The 16,154-nt window shown below is 41.9% G+C and overlaps 1 pseudogene; it reads left to right on the top strand.

Moving 5' to 3' along the window:
• Positions 1–5,034: 5,034 nt before the first annotated feature.
• Positions 5,035–14,971, top strand: LOC121714088 (annotated as a pseudogene).
• The last annotated feature ends 1,183 nt before the right edge of the window (positions 14,972–16,154 follow it).

Here is a 16,154-nt window from a genome sequence, read left to right as displayed (position 1 = left end):
GCGAAAGAGAGATTATGTCAAAGCTAGCTTCCCTCCAACCAAACAAGCTAACCATTCTTCTTACGGGTAACCAACATTACGGACGAGGTAGTGGAGTCTGTTTTGCCTTTGTAGTGTTCATGTTGATTACACAAAAGCTACAATATCAGCACAGGATATATGTTATATGAAGTTATGGTATTTCAAAAAAATCCTAGAATGAATGGACTTCTATGGGAGTTAGCAGAGAGGTGGTCCCTCCAGCCTACGTCGATTCTTCTACTTCCGGGAATTCGCCTGCCCCCTTGGTATCGATCCACGAATAAATTGACCTGTTTGCTTGGTAATCAGACGTCATATCCACTTGCGCCACGAACCAGCTGACGGCACTCACAGAAATTGACTTCAGTTGTATGATTAAAAGAAGTCAGCTAACGTTATTATAATTGTAACAAGTTAACATAGCTGTTCATGTTATCTGGCTACCATGTTATCATGCTACCGTTGCCCAAGCCATTTAGTAGGCCTTCAAAGTATCATGGTTAAGTTTTACAAACGTTTCACTGAGGTTAGGCTGTGGTCGCCCCTACCTGAAGTGTCTGTAGAGGCACATGAACATGAACGTCAGCAAATAAATCAAATAAAAATGTGTTGCCTAATTGCGTATCCTTTTGTCCAGCCTATTCTTTTAAGAATTCCGTTCATGAAACACAGGCATTGAAACGCACACAGCAATGGGCAGGAGAAGTCTATAACGTGTCCATATTTCACAAAAAAATTGCGCACAGGGAGAGTCAAAACTCTTTAGGCTTATTAACATTAATGTTGCTGACACGTAAACATGGGTTTGATGGTGTTTTTGATACTTTACTTCCCAATTCTTAAGTTGGTGCTTCTCCTGTGGCAACAGGTTCATGCGCCTTTCATCAATAAAAACAAAAACAATGCTTGAACGTTCTATTTGGGCCCCAATCTACTTCCTCTACATTAAGATAACATATGGAATGTTAAAAAGGAAGTCTTGTGGGGCCAACTATGATGCTGATAATGGAACTCTCTTGAAAGGGTCCATTAATTGCTTGATCACGCAGTCGACATGGGTTCAATCCTCCCCATCACACTTTTTATTATTATTTATTTATTTATTTTTAGACCAGCAACGCTTCCTCAATTTAGGCTACAGGTAGACTAGGTGGCCACAGAGAGCCTGACCACCAGTCAGTGAAATGTTTGAAAACTTAACCATGATACTTTGAAGACCTACTGGCTTGGGCAACTGCTGTAGCAAGACAACACCATCAGCCGTGTTAACTTGCTACAATCATCAGCTGACTTCTTCTAATTGTATAGACTAATTGAAGTAAATTTCACTATGACTTTAGGGCTGGTTCGTGGCGCAAGTACGTAGATAAATGGTTATCATGTAAGAGGTTTCATTTAGGAAGCAGGTTCCATACCTACGTGGAGTTATTATAAGCCTATTTATTGTTTTGGTGGCATATTCATGGTCCAGTGCATGTAGCGTAGGCCTACTACACACAATTTTGACATTTAAATATGTCATGCATATTTGTATTTGTTCGTCTCCAGTTTCCATCAGAAAGTGACAAATCTGCAAGCGGCCTTATCTGTCAAAGAAACGTCATCACTCGTGAAACGTCACCAACGCAGCCAGTTAACATGGGTGCCAGTTGCCATGTAACACCGGCACCAGTGTGAATGGGTCAAGGCGGAAAGGGCAATCTGGGCTGGCATTTCGATGCTATGTCCAGCCCACCACAGGAGATTGCAAAAAAATCTAACTGATCAAAAGCAGCAATAGCAGAGACAGCACATTATGTAAATCTATAAATTCACAAAGTCTCCAGTCATTCAGTGCCTGCTAGAGTTGACTGTAGCTTGGAATGCAATCAGTTGCCATAATAGGCTATCCTAAAATCCAGCGAAAAAACAATGCATGAACTCATGAGCGTCTGTAGAAAAAGAATTCATTTTAGGAACATTCAAAACTGATAAAATTTAACACTGATGTTTGCCTTTTGTATTTGTCATTTCTCATGTGAACTTTAGGGACAAGAGAGGTCAAACATGGCTCCAGTCCTGTGTTCCAAAACAGATCTGTCCCCTTCAGACCAACAAGCTCTGGTCCAGTTAAGGACTGTATCCGTGGTGCTGGTGGACTGTTGTAGAACACTGGGCCAGCAAAAGACAGAGAAGACAGCAACAAAAAGCAGCCCAACACTCTTAAGATCTCTCTCTCTCTCTCTCTCTTCAGTCACTCAGTCTGACATGAGATTATATCCTGAGATCAGCTCAGGAAAGATCATTATGTCCACACAGATAAGAGGCCACACTCCTGCTCCTTGTGTGGTAGGGGATTCACTTCACTTAAAGATCTCAAAAGGCATCAGCGGATTCACACAGGAGAGAGGCCTTACTCATGCCCCCAGTGTGGCAAGAGTTTTGTGCGACGAGCCCATCTGAAAGTCCATCAGCGCATTCACACAGAAGAGAGGCCATTCCTGTGCACTGACTGTGGTAAGAAGTTTACCTGTGAAGGAAATTTCAAAATACACCAGCGCACTCACACTGGAGAGAGGCCATATTACTGCATCCACTGTGGCAAGCAGTTTAGATATTCAGTAATACTCAAAAAACACACAAGGATTCACACAGGAAAGAGGCCGTACCGCTGCAATCAGTGTGGCAAGAGCTTCACTCGAGGGGACAGTCTAAAAATACATCAGCGGATTCACACAGGAGAGAAGCCATTCCTGTGCACTGACTGTGGTAAGTTTACTTGTAAAGGAAATCTCAGAAAAAACTTGCGCATTCACACAGGAGAGAGGCTACATTTTTGCACTCAGTTATTCTACTCTTCGATGTATAAAAAAACATCAGTGTAAACATGCCGGACAGAATATGCAGACCTGAGATATACTATTTCAAGTTCTGTGTTGCAGTTTTTCATCCGTTATGTTTCTCCACATGTGTAGTCTGATCTTTCTATTAAAAGATGTGTATGAATGTATTGGGAGTCATTTCGTATTTCATGCCAATACATTATTCCTCTGTAGGTGTGGTAGCATGTATGCATTTTGTGGAGAGTTTTGCACATTAGTGAATGCGTGTCATATATTTGTGTTATAGTATCCCAGAAATTCTTAACCCAAATCTAAGCCTTGACATTTGGAGTCTATTAATTTAGCTTTGGGACACATACACATGAACACACACTCACTTTGAAGCTGTTTATTTAGCATAGGCATTCTTTTCCCAGCCAACAGCCAGACATAATATTGACATCTGACCTGATGAACATGGCCAAGGAGAGAGGGGGCCCTAATTTCAGTGCTGTGCAACGTCAGTCTATGAGCAAAGTTCTTGTTTTTTGAGTATTACTGAATATCTAAACTGCTTGCCACAGTGGATGCAGTAATATGGCCTCTCTCCAGTGTGAGTGCGCTGGTGTATTTTGAAATTTCCTTCACAGATAAACTTCTTACCACAGTCAGTGCACAGGAATGGCCTCTCTTCTGTGTGAATGCGCTGATGGACTTTCAGATGGTACCTTGGGATTTCTTTGGTGTTATCTATCTGGCCCTACCCCAGCAACATTGTGGCCTTGACCAGAGAGAGTCTACCATGGTGGAACAACATGCACTGGGCATGTCATGTCTATGTACTGTAGTACAGTTGCCTGTTAGCATAAATAAATGCTTTTCTTTCTCCCTATTTCTATTTGTATATGTATATTTCTGTACGACAAGGTGTGTGTACATTGGGAGTCACTGGGTATTTCACTGTTCAAGGTTATACAGTGGTATATTCTGATGGGGTGTGTTTGTGTGATATGGGTTTTTTGGTACTCACTTTTTATTGTATTTGGTGAGTAACAACGAAAGGCGTTGTTACAATACAGATACACAAACCCAAACATACTCCCCACCACATGGGATACAACACAACTATCAGTGTAGCACAGTCAGTATAGAACAGTCCACTTAGTTTCTCTCCAGTAAAATGTCTTAAACTCTGGCAATTCCATTTCTCAAAGTTTGTATTGTCCGAGGAGTAGCGCCATTAATCTTGGCAGAAGAAAGTTAAAGAAAAAGAATCTCTAAGAATGTATTCAGCCAATGCTTATGGGCTAAGTTGTGGGGTGGAACCCAAACTTGAATAATGATCTTTGTAGACCTTTCATTCATGCATTCAAGTTTGAGTCATCATTGAGAAGGTGTAAAACAGGATCCACAGGAAGTTGAATATCAGTGAGATCAGACAATGAATGTAACACCTTTTTCCAAAAATCATAAATCTTAGGACAGTCCCACATTATATGCATAAAAGTTCCCAAAGCATTTTGTGAGCACAAAGCACAAAATGGATGTGGAGCTTGACCGATTAAGTGTCTGACTCTAGGAGTAAGATAAGCTCTATGAGATATCTTCATATGAATAAACTGATGATTTGGTTTTGAGAAGAGGTGTGATATGGGTTCACTCATTTATATAATGATATGATGATGCACAAGGTAATTTTTTGACCAATGCTGCTGGGCAATGTCCTGAGATTTGTTGTCCTGGCACATTCACGTTGATGTTGGGCAACATTTTTTATTTTTTTTTATTCTAATTCATTTTTTAATGAATTAGAATATAGAATTATCAGTAGGCAAATTATCACCAGTAAGATATCATGACCATACAACAAAAATAAACCAGGGAGAACATGCTGTCCAGAAATTTGCTAAAAAAAAATCCCCCAAAAGTTACCCTATGTATCATTTTAAGAATGCATACTCTAGCACAGAGGGGAAACCATATGCACAGGTCACACAGACTTGTAATCATTAGAAGACGCACAACAACAACATTAACCAAAGAGGGCTTGCTGTTGTGATACAGAACTTCAGGTATGAATTTAAAATGTAAAGTAATGTATTGAAAAAATGTCATTTCAAAATATATTTTAACCACTAAATGTTCGTTTTTATGCAACATAAAGCCGCGTGCAGCGTAAATGTTCATTTCTCATCCTGTACGCAAGGGGGCGGTAGGATTGTTGCGTTTACTGATTCTTTCAGGCTTTAGGCTTTTTTAGGCTTGCTCCGATATTTAGGAAGCAAAAGTGTGTTGTTTATGCGTTAGATATAGCCTATTAAGCTTATTTTTGCATTACAAAGGGATTGGCAAGATAGGGTAGAGTATTGTTAGCTTTCAGTAGCCTACGGCTTTGGTGTTGTTAAGTTAATATCTGCGTGAAGTCTCCACTTCATGTTGCTTGGTAACTTCACCAAGCGCGATGCAAAGATCGGAAGGTCTTCACCTCGCGCCTTCTGTTGTCTCTGGCTACGGCGGTTCCGCCCGTTCATCCTTGGTCAGTTTGAAGGCGACATCACTCTGCGTTCCCTGGGGGTTTCTGGCCACATTAATGATCTGTAGTCAGTGCACCTGACTCTCTCTCTCCCTCTCACTCTGTGTGTGTGTGTGTGTGTGTGTGTGTGTGTGGATGGATGAGATCCATCAGCATCTGGATATGAGTCACAGACAAGCCTGCATCAACCTGGAGAAGGCCACTCAATTCATCACACAAGCATTTCAGGTAGACTAACATTATCTCACACACCAATGAACTTGTAGCATGACAGACTGAGACTGTTTGCCATCACTGCAACTCCTTTTGTTTCTCTATCCTCCAGCTTAATAGCATCAATGGTGAAAAGCACCTTCTACAGTAGGTATACAGTGGTGTTTTATGATGGTTCCACACATCAGAACTGGTATCACAGGCAAAATCATTTTTATTTCTGAACCGTATAGGCTACCTTCACAAAATACCATTTTCTGTTAGTTGTAAGGTAGCAGTCCTCCCACCTGCTAGTCTGCTGACACCTTTGATGTGTGTTTTGAGATGAATAACGAAGAATATTCACACAGGACAGCTTTTCTTATTGGGTCTCACTGGGTGGTAAAAGTTGCCATGACTGTCAGGTGCATTAAAGCTGTTTATCTATAACAGCTAACCACCTTAAAGGACATGCGAACACTAACAACAACAGCACAGCTGGTACTGGTAAGAGCCTTCTAGGATGCCAGTTTGGTTCTTTTGGGAGATTGGTTGACAATGGCATGCTGTGCATGCTGCTTGGCCACACCCACCTGGATCTCCTTTCTGGAAGATACTAGTCTGGAACACCATAATTATGACCGCCGCGCAGCTTCTTTTTCGCATGCCCAAATTTCCGTCAATGATACCCGGGACACTGAAAGACCGGGGTACACGAAACTTGGTGGGCATGTAACCCCACATGGATAGCATGGAACCATCGTTTTTCGTTTTGATCTGTAGCCCCCCCGCTGGACTGGACCCCCCGAAAGGAGGGTAGGGCAGACACAGTTTTCTGTGAATATCTCGAAAACCGTAGGGTTTAGGAGGACCATTTTTTTTGTATGTTGATCTCAAGGGGCCATGTCAACCCATTCCATAACCACTCATTTCATGTATAGCGCCACCTAGTTAAACACAAAAAAGTAAAAATGAGGTGTTGTAATTGAAGGTATCTGTGACCTAACATTGTCAAAACTGCACGAAATTGGAAGTGTAGGATCATTATGACACCCTCTGTATGCACGCCAAGTTTTGTGGAATTCCGTTCATTGGGGGTCACACAATAAATTAATTTATGTTACTATACACCAACTGGCCTGTAGGTGGCCGGAGACAGTTTTCTGTGAATATCTCGAGAACCGTAGGGCCTAGGAGGTCCACCTTTTTTATGTATGTTGGTCTTAAGGGGGCATGTCAACCCATCCCATTACCACCTAGTTAAAAATTAAAAAGCAAAAAATTAGGTGTTTTCATCACAATATCTCTGGCTGACAAGGTCAAAACTGCACGAAATTAAAAGTGTAGGATCATTATGACACCCTCCGAATGCATGCCAAGTTTTGTGTACTTTCGTTCATGGGGGGGCCTTACAATAAAATAATTTATGTGTACATTTAGTGACGTACACCAACAAGGATTCCCGGGACACTGAAAGACCGGGGTACACAAAACTTGGTGGGCATGTACCCCCACATGAATAGCATGGAACCGTCATTTTTCGTTTTGATCTGTATCCCCCCCGCTGGACTGGACCCCCCGAAAGGAGGGTAGGGCAGACACAGTTCTCTGTGAATATCTTGAGAACTGTAGGGCCTAGGATGACCAATTTTTTCCGTATGTTTGCCTCCAGGGGTCATGTTAACCCATTCCATGTGCACACATGTGCATAAACAGATACACACACACACACATACATTTACAGTAATCATACGTATGACACATACTCACACAGTAGACATATGTACGCATGCATGCACATGCACAAACACACACACATAAACATAAACTTGTACACGCACACATGCACACAATTCAAGAATTTTTCCCGTCATCTACTTCCTGAATTTTTGGTTATTGATACCCGGGACACCGAACCACCGGGGTACATGAAATTTGGTGGGTATGTAGCCCCACTAGACTTTTACGGAAAAATGTCATTTCGTCCCCGGGGACCACCCCCACCCCCCCCCCCGCCCCGTGCTGGGCCCCCCCGAACCGCAAAATACAGTTTTTCCTAAATAACTACCTGAACCGTGGCACTGAGGATGAAGAATCTTTTATGGTATGTTGGTCTCAAGGGCCCACATCAACCTGGCTCATAATCACTCATTTGTGATTTGCACCCCCACCCCCCCGGTAAAAAATGAAAATGCAATATTATTCTGCTTTAATCGCCCCTATCTTCAGTTAAGATGTTCAGAACTGCACCAAATTTTATGTGTATGATTGACCTGGCATTCTCTGGGGGTATGCCAAGTTTCGTAGAATTTCATCCATGGGGGGGTCTAAAAAAATTAGGTTATGTGTACATTTAGTAACTGTACACTCATTGGCCTGTAAATGGCGGTGCACACATATACACATGCACACACACAGGCACCCACATACTATCGGTATTAGAACGGCCGATACATAATTACAAATTCAGTAGGATTAAAAGAAAGCCAAAATAAATATTCATCATCATCATCATGGCTGCATTTTCAGTATTGGCGATAAGTAGTCGTTTGTCCACTAGATGGCACATCGTTGCAGTGAGACGTAATTTTGTTGGGAAGTTAAAAGTGGGTTGGAAAAACAATGGACGCTTCCTACAAGGACTGTAATTTACCGCAGCGAACATCTAATAAGGATAGGACGATGTTCACATGAAGTGTAATTCCCATTTCTTCTTGAAGCCGAAATAAATCTGAGGATGTTTATCGGACATGCTTGGTTTTTACTGCAGGTACGTTAATCTTGTAATATCAATAAGGACCTAGGTAATGTTGGTTGAGTGATGGAGGCCCATTTGATTGATTGCATTTGTAGAAAACTATAAATGCGGTTATACCAATCAAATTGATAGCAGCACTGTTTGTATCTTTCGACTGTCATTTATTGCACATGCTACAAAATCATTCTGTGCAATGGAAGATTTACCAACGTTACACCGGTCTGATACAGTTTTGCCTATACATGCGTGAGACTGAGACGCTTGTTTATTTTGTTTTAAGTACGTGCAGGGTGTGAGAGGGGAATCGATGTGCTTTGATTCCAGCTTGGTAGTTGTAGTCTCTGAAATTAAAAAGCATGTGTGTGTGAAGTATCCAAACACACCTTCATTTCATTATGGCTGCTTTAGCAACACACCTTAAGCTACTGTGTAGTAGGTCCCATTTAGAAGTGGCTACTTCATTCGCGCTTTCCTTGACTCATGGAGCTGCGTGAATTTTATTACAACTTTTCGCCACGATATGGCAGTTTAAGTCCGCTTGATACTGTAAGGCGTAAGCCATTGGTATCCAAAGGAGATTTTATTTGTGTTGCCAGCATAGCCTATTGACAATTTATGTTGTAAATAGGCCTACCTTATAATCCTACCTGTAGCTTAGGGAAGCTAACAGCTTTCTATTAGGATCTAGTTTGTTAGTTACCGTTTTGTCATAACTCCCTGATGCATTTTTGCATTTAGAATAGCCAGAGCGTGTATATTTCAATCGGAAAATTAAACAATATCGGGTGCCTATGGACTAGTGGACTACTATTTATTTTTTGATTTCTTAAAAGATTGAGCTTGGTCTGATGAAAGCCAGACTAGCCATGGACCTCAGTTACACAATGCAAGGGAACATGAATCAGCATATATTTGCACGAACAATAACGGACAAAAGCTCTTCAACTTTGGCCCGTTAAAATGTGTATGAACAGTCTAGCGACGCATTTCATCAAGGCCCATTTGGACATGTCAGTTATTTGCACCACTGGTTAGATGTAAAACAGGATTTCGTTTCAGACTACTGTTACTTAATTTGTGCATTAACAATAACGTTTCAGACTACTGTTACTTAATTTGTGCATTGACAATAAAGTATTACATGAACTAAAGATGACTAAAATCTTATGTAGAAGAAGAAACATTCACAAAAAATCCATCCATCCAAAAATGACCTTTTGTTTTTCATAGCTGTTGAAAACGGCATGGAACTGACAGAGATGTTTTTGTTTATAAATACATAAAAAATAAATAAATAAATAAATAAATAACATTATGCTGATACCTTTTGCTTTTCCCAAATAAAATGTAGCCTACAGGTATAAGTGACCTTTCATCAATCCAGTTGCAATGGATGAACTGTGATGAACTGCCCTACTTGTGATTGTTTAGAGATTTTAAAGGTTTTATAACAATGCTACATCTTCTTTGGCTATTCTACAATCTATTCACCTTTTCAGCACCAGTAGGCTACTTTCTGTGCAGCCGCACACACACACTCAGGCATGCCAAACAAGCATACACAAAAGTTTCAAGAGTGGGGGATGGAGTAAAATATGGATACAAATTGAAGTGTGATTTATTTTTTCGCGGAACGGATGTACAGGACTGAGCGGCGGTCATATTTTGTACCGCTATGCGGTACATCTAGTTTATAACGTTTCCATCGTTTCCAGACTTTTCCAGATCAGCGACTATAGTTATAGTTATAGCGCTATAGTTTTTAAATCGAAAGTGGCTGTGGTAAACGGTAGTGATAGAAATGCATGGGGTTCATAATGCCAATATGGCAGTTGTCTACACATATCCCGCCCCTTCCGCAGCCAAAAGTCAACATGTGAACACACCGCGGCAATCATGTTGTGTGTTGTGAATACATTGGACCAATCATGTGTTGTGATCTCTTCGCTTGAGAGAGTTTGGTTTTGTGAAGCCTTGTGCGCGCACAGTTCTGCCCGAAATAGATGCCCAATAAGTGCCCAAAGTGTGTTGCAATATGGCCGCCCAGTGGAGGGACTTGCCTGAAGGGACTTTGCACTTAAAGGATAATTCCGGTGTGATTTTGACCTAAAGTGTGTTGAAACATGATACGTGTTTCTGTATGTCTCATAGCTCACCTCAGCTTGTCCCCGGCACTCAGAAATCTGGCGCTAGTTAGCCAATGCTACCAACACAGTGTTTCGTTGTGGTGCCTCGGGCATCGGGCTAGCCATGCAAATAAATCACTGTTTTGCACCATTTACGAGGCTCAAAGTAGCTCCATACTTCATTGGTAGACTTCCGAGGGCCTTGACATTTAAAACGAGACATAGAGAACTTTGAAAAAGCACTGGTAGTTTATTTAAAAGACGATTTATACAGACAGTACCTTAAGGAATTTTACCGTTCGACGCCATCTTGAATTTAGTCACGATAAGTCGAGTGACGAGTACGAACGAACAAGTATGATAAGGGATCAGATTCCAAAAATAATTCCATGAAAATGCATGGATTCCAGTTGCTGCTACTGGAAGCAACTGAATCCATGCATTTCCACTTAATAGACCTTAACCTTTGACCTTGAGTAGCCTACATATCAGTTCATCTAGACTTTATAATGAATAACTGTGCTAATGAAGATCAATCGATCTGCTTTGGAGATACAGCCCTGTATTTGTGTGACCTAATGCGACCTTGACCTTTTACCTCAAGACCTTGAGTGCACAATCAGTTCATTAAGCCCTCATAGTGAGTAAGTTGTTTGATATGGATCTTTCCACCGCATGGGAAATATTGGAGAGATTGGAGAGATTTTGGGCAGTAATCAATAAAATGTTGCTGTATTTACTGCCACCTTTGACCCTTTTTCAGGCTAATTCGCTTAGAGTAACGGGGACCCGGGTTTGAGTCCTGCCTGGGTCATTTCCTGATCCTAACCCATCTCTCTCTCCCACTTGCTTCCTGCCAGTTTCTTCACTATCCTATCTGAAGGCAAAAAAGAAGAAGCTAGCATGTTAAACCACTTAGCACCAGCTTACCACTTGTAATACCACATTGTACCATGTGTGGCCGCTGTATTGTATACAACGGTCAGTGGAGGAGTGTCCAGTGGCTGCGTTTGTAGTGTTTTTATGAAAAATTGTAATATGTAGTGTTTTTATGAATTTGAATTCTGGTGTGGTGAAGCTGTGGTGAAATGCAGGGTTATGTAAGCTAAACAAATAGGCTTGGTGCCAAGAATGACCGATAAGGACTTGAAGCCTGGAGTGACTGGTCAGCAAGGTTAGAGGTCAGAATAAGGAAATAGCATGAAGCCTCAGCTACCTATGTCTACCCTAATCTGGGGAAGAAGACATAGGAGATGTCTTCTATTTTGAGTTTGCACAAACAAGTGACGATTACTTGACAGGGGTATAAGAGCCATGTACAAAATGTTAGAATCAGCTTACTTCATAAACTAATGCTCACAACACAGTCTGGATTGCATTAAAGCTACACATCTTAAAGGATTCTTTTACTTTGTCTAAATTATTCTGAGTTTTAATCAGTGGATTGGAATTTGACACAACACGCTCAAGACAACTAGAATCCTACAGAATTCCACTTAGCTTTTTTAAACTCAGCCCATATCATCAGACATGCTAACTGCAAACTGTTATTGAGGTCAATTAAGGTCAGACATGTTAAAGCTAATAAAACAGTTCAACCATCTTCAGATGACAAGTAGAAAAATAATGCATTTAATTTAAGGAACATTCAAAACTGATCAAATTTAACACTGATGTTTGCCTTTTGTATTTGTCATTTCACACTTGAATTTTAGGGACAAGAGAGGTCCAACATGGCTCCAGTCCTGTGTTCCAAAACAGATCGGTCCCCTTCAGACCAACAAGCTCTGGTCCAGTTAAGGACTGTATCCGTGGTGCTGGTGGACTGTTGTAGAACACTGGGCCAGCAAAAGACAGACGACAGAAACAAAAAGCAGCCCAACACTCGTAAGATCTGACATGAGATTATATACAAAACTGACATAAAATTATATACAAAATCTATAGCAAATGTCATGATAAATGTAAATAAATCAAAGGGCCACACAACACAACATTCCATACTGGATTTGGCTTGCAGGGTAGCATTTGAGACCCCTGGTCTAAATAACTAGCTGGTAAAACCAGATTTATTCTCTTCATGAAGAGAGTCTGGCCTTTCATATTTGGGTATCGTTTTCAACTCTAGCATCGTAATGGCCGTAGTCTTTACGTCAACTTTGAAATCATTAGTCTTTCTTATGGCCATGCTTGATATTCAGAGCATGTTGAATGTTATTGTCACGTTGTCATTCATATTGTTGACACAAAAAATCCCATGAATACCATATGTTTTAATTCCATAACGCCCACCCCTACTCCTATAACATGATGTAATAAAACTGTTCATGTTTTATGTCCTGTGGGTGTGTGTTCTCATATATATGTGTATGTGTGTGTGCGTGTGTGTGTGTTTTGGCAAAAGGATCATCTCTCTCATCCTCGGAGACCCCAGCATTCCCCTCCATGTCACATACAGAGACAGATAAATCCAAAAAACACTCCTGTTCTGTGTGTGGTAGAAACTTCCACTTCCGGTCTCAGCTCAGGAAACATCATTATGTCCACACAGGTAAGAGGCCACAATCCTGCTCCTTGTGTGGTAGGGGATTCACTTCACTTAAAGATCTCAAAAGGCATCAGGAGATTCACACAGGAGAGAGGCCATTCCTGTGCACTGACTGTGGTAAGAAGTTTGCCTGTAAAGGAGATCTCAGAAAACACTTGCGCACTCACACTGGAGAGAGGCCGTACCACTGCGATCAGTGTGGCAAGAGCTTCACTCAAGGGGACAGTCTCAAAATACACCAGCGGATTCACACAGGAGAGAGGCCATTCCAGTGCACTGATTGTGGTAAGAAGTTTGCCTGTAAAGGAGATCTCAGAAAACACTTGCGCACTCACACTGGAGAGAGGCCGTACCACTGCGATCAGTGTGGCAAGAGCTTCACTCAAGGGGACAGTCTCAAAATACACCAGCGGATTCACACAGGAGAGAGGCCATTCCAGTGCACTGATTGTGGTAAGAAGTTTGCCTGTAAAGGAGATCTCAGAAAACACTTGCGCACTCACACTGGAGAGAGGCCGTACCACTGCGATCAGTGTGGCAAGAGCTTCACTCAAGGGGACAGTCTCAAAATACACCAGCGGATTCACACAGGAGAGAGGCCATTCCAGTGCACTGATTGTGGTAAGAAGTTTACCTGTAAAGGAAATCTCAAAAAACACTTGCGCACTCACACTGGAGAGAGGCCGTACCACTGCGATCAGTGTGGCAAGAGCTTCACTCAAGGGGACAGTCTCAAAATACACCAGCGGATTCACACAGGAGAGAGGCCATTCCAGTGCACTGATTGTGGTAAGAAGTTTGCCTGTAAAGGAGATCTCAGAAAACACTTGCGCACTCACACTGGAGAGAGGCCGTACCACTGCGATCAGTGTGGCAAGAGCTTCACTCAAGGGGACAGTCTCAAAATACACCAGCGGATTCACACAGGAGAGAGGCCATTCCAGTGCACTGATTGTGGTAAGAAGTTTGCCTGTAAAGGAGATCTCAGAAAACACTTGCGCACTCACACTGGAGAGAGGCCGTACCACTGCGATCAGTGTGGCAAGAGCTTCACTCAAGGGGACAGTCTCAAAATACACCAGCGGATTCACACAGGAGAGAGGCCATTCCAGTGCACTGATTGTGGTAAGAAGTTTACCTGTAAAGGAAATCTCAAAAAACACTTGCGCACTCACACTGGAGAGAGGCCGTACCACTGCGATCAGTGTGGCAAGAGCTTCACTCAAGGGGACAGTCTCAAAATACACCAGCGGATTCACACAGGAGAGAGGCCATTCCAGTGCACTGATTGTGGTAAGAAGTTTACATGTAAAGGAGATCTCCGAAAACACTTGCGCACTCACACTGGAGAGAGGCCGTACCACTGCAATCAGTGTGGCAAGAGCTTCACTCAAGGGGACAGTCTTAAAATACACCAGCGGATTCACACAGGAGAGAGGCCATTCCAGTGCACTGATTGTGGTAAGAAGTTTGCCTGTAAAGGAGATCTCAGAAAACACTTGCGCACTCACACTGGAGAGAGGCCGTACCACTGCGATCAGTGTGGCAAGAGCTTCACTCAAGGGGGCAGTCTCAAAATACACCAGTGGATTCACAAAGGAGAGAGGCCATTCCAGTGCACTGATTGTGGTAAGAAGTTTACCTGTAAAGGAGATCTCAGAAAACACTTGCACACTCACACTGGAGAGAGGCCGTACCACTGCGATCAGTGTGGCAAGAGCTTTACTCAAGGGGCACCTCTCAAAACACACCAGCGGATTCACACAGGAGAGAGGCCGTACCACTGCGATCAGTGTGGCAAGAGCTTCACTCAAGGGAACAAGCTCAAAATACACCAGCGGATTCACACAGGAGAGAGGCCATTCCAGTGCACTGATTGTGTTAAGAAGTTTACCTTTAAAAGAGATCTCAGAAAACACTTTCGCAATCACACAGGAGAGAGGCCACATTTTTGCACTCAGTGTGGCAAGAGTTATTCTACTCTTCGATGTCTAAAAAAACATTAGTGTAAACATGCCGGACAGAATATGTAGACTTGCCCTGAGATATACTATTTCATGTTCTGTGTTCCAGTTTTTCAACAGTCATGTTTCTCCATGTGTGTAGTCTGATGTTTGTATTAAAAGATGTGTATGAATGTTTTGGGAGTTATTGCGTATTTCATACCAATGCATTATTCCTCTGTAGGTGTGGTAGCATGTATGAATTTTGTGGAGAGTTTTGCACATTGGTGAATGCGTGTCATATATTTGTGTTATAGTATCCCAAAAATTCTGAACCCAAATTTGAGCCTTGACATTTGGAGTCTATTCATTTAGCTTTGGGACACATACACATGAACACACACTTTGAAGCTGTTTATTTAGCATAGGCATTCTTTTCCCAGCCAACAGCCAGACATAATATTGACATCTGACCTGATGAACATGGCCAAGGAGAGAAGGGGCCCTAATTTCAGTGCTGTGCAACGTCAGTCTAGGAGCAAAGTTCTTGTAAATGAACCAACGGTATTACATTTGCAAATAGATTTGGCTTAGTTATTAAGCAGGCCTCAGTTAGACTGGCCAGCATTTAAAGTAGTGCCCATAGTATCACTCACAGCAATCTGGATTGTACTCCATGGCTTTGGATGGTACCTTTGAATTTCTTTGGTGTTATCTATCTGGCCCTACCCCAGCAACATTGTGGCCTTGGCCAGAGAGAGTCTACCATGGCGGAACAACATGTGCACTGGGCATGTCATGTCTATGTACTGTAGTACAGTTGCCATACAATAAATGCTTTTTTTTCTCCCTATTTCTGTTTGTATATGTATATTTCTGTACAACAAGGTGTTTCTGTACAACATTGGGAGTCACTGGGTATTTCACTGTTCAGGGTTATACAGTGGTATATTCTGATGGGGTGTGTTTGTGTGATATGGGTTTTTTGGTACTCACTTTTTATTGTATTTGGTGAGTAACAACATATATGAAAGGCGTTGTTACAATACAGATACACAAACCCAAACATACCCCCCACCACATGGGATACAACACAACTATCAGTGTAGCACAGTCAGTATAGAACAGTCCACTTAGTTTCTCTCCAGTAAAATGTCTTGTACTCTGGCAATTCCATTTCTCAAAGTTTGTATTGTCCGAGGAGTAGCGCCATTAATCTTGGCAGAAGAAAG

The sequence above is a fragment of the Alosa sapidissima genome, chromosome 7, assembly GCF_018492685.1.
Source record: "Alosa sapidissima isolate fAloSap1 chromosome 7, fAloSap1.pri, whole genome shotgun sequence".
In the NCBI taxonomy this organism is placed as follows: Eukaryota; Metazoa; Chordata; class Actinopteri; order Clupeiformes; family Clupeidae; genus Alosa; species Alosa sapidissima.
The sequence above is the reverse complement of the archived record's forward strand: the minus strand, read 5'-3'. Positions and strand labels throughout refer to the sequence as shown.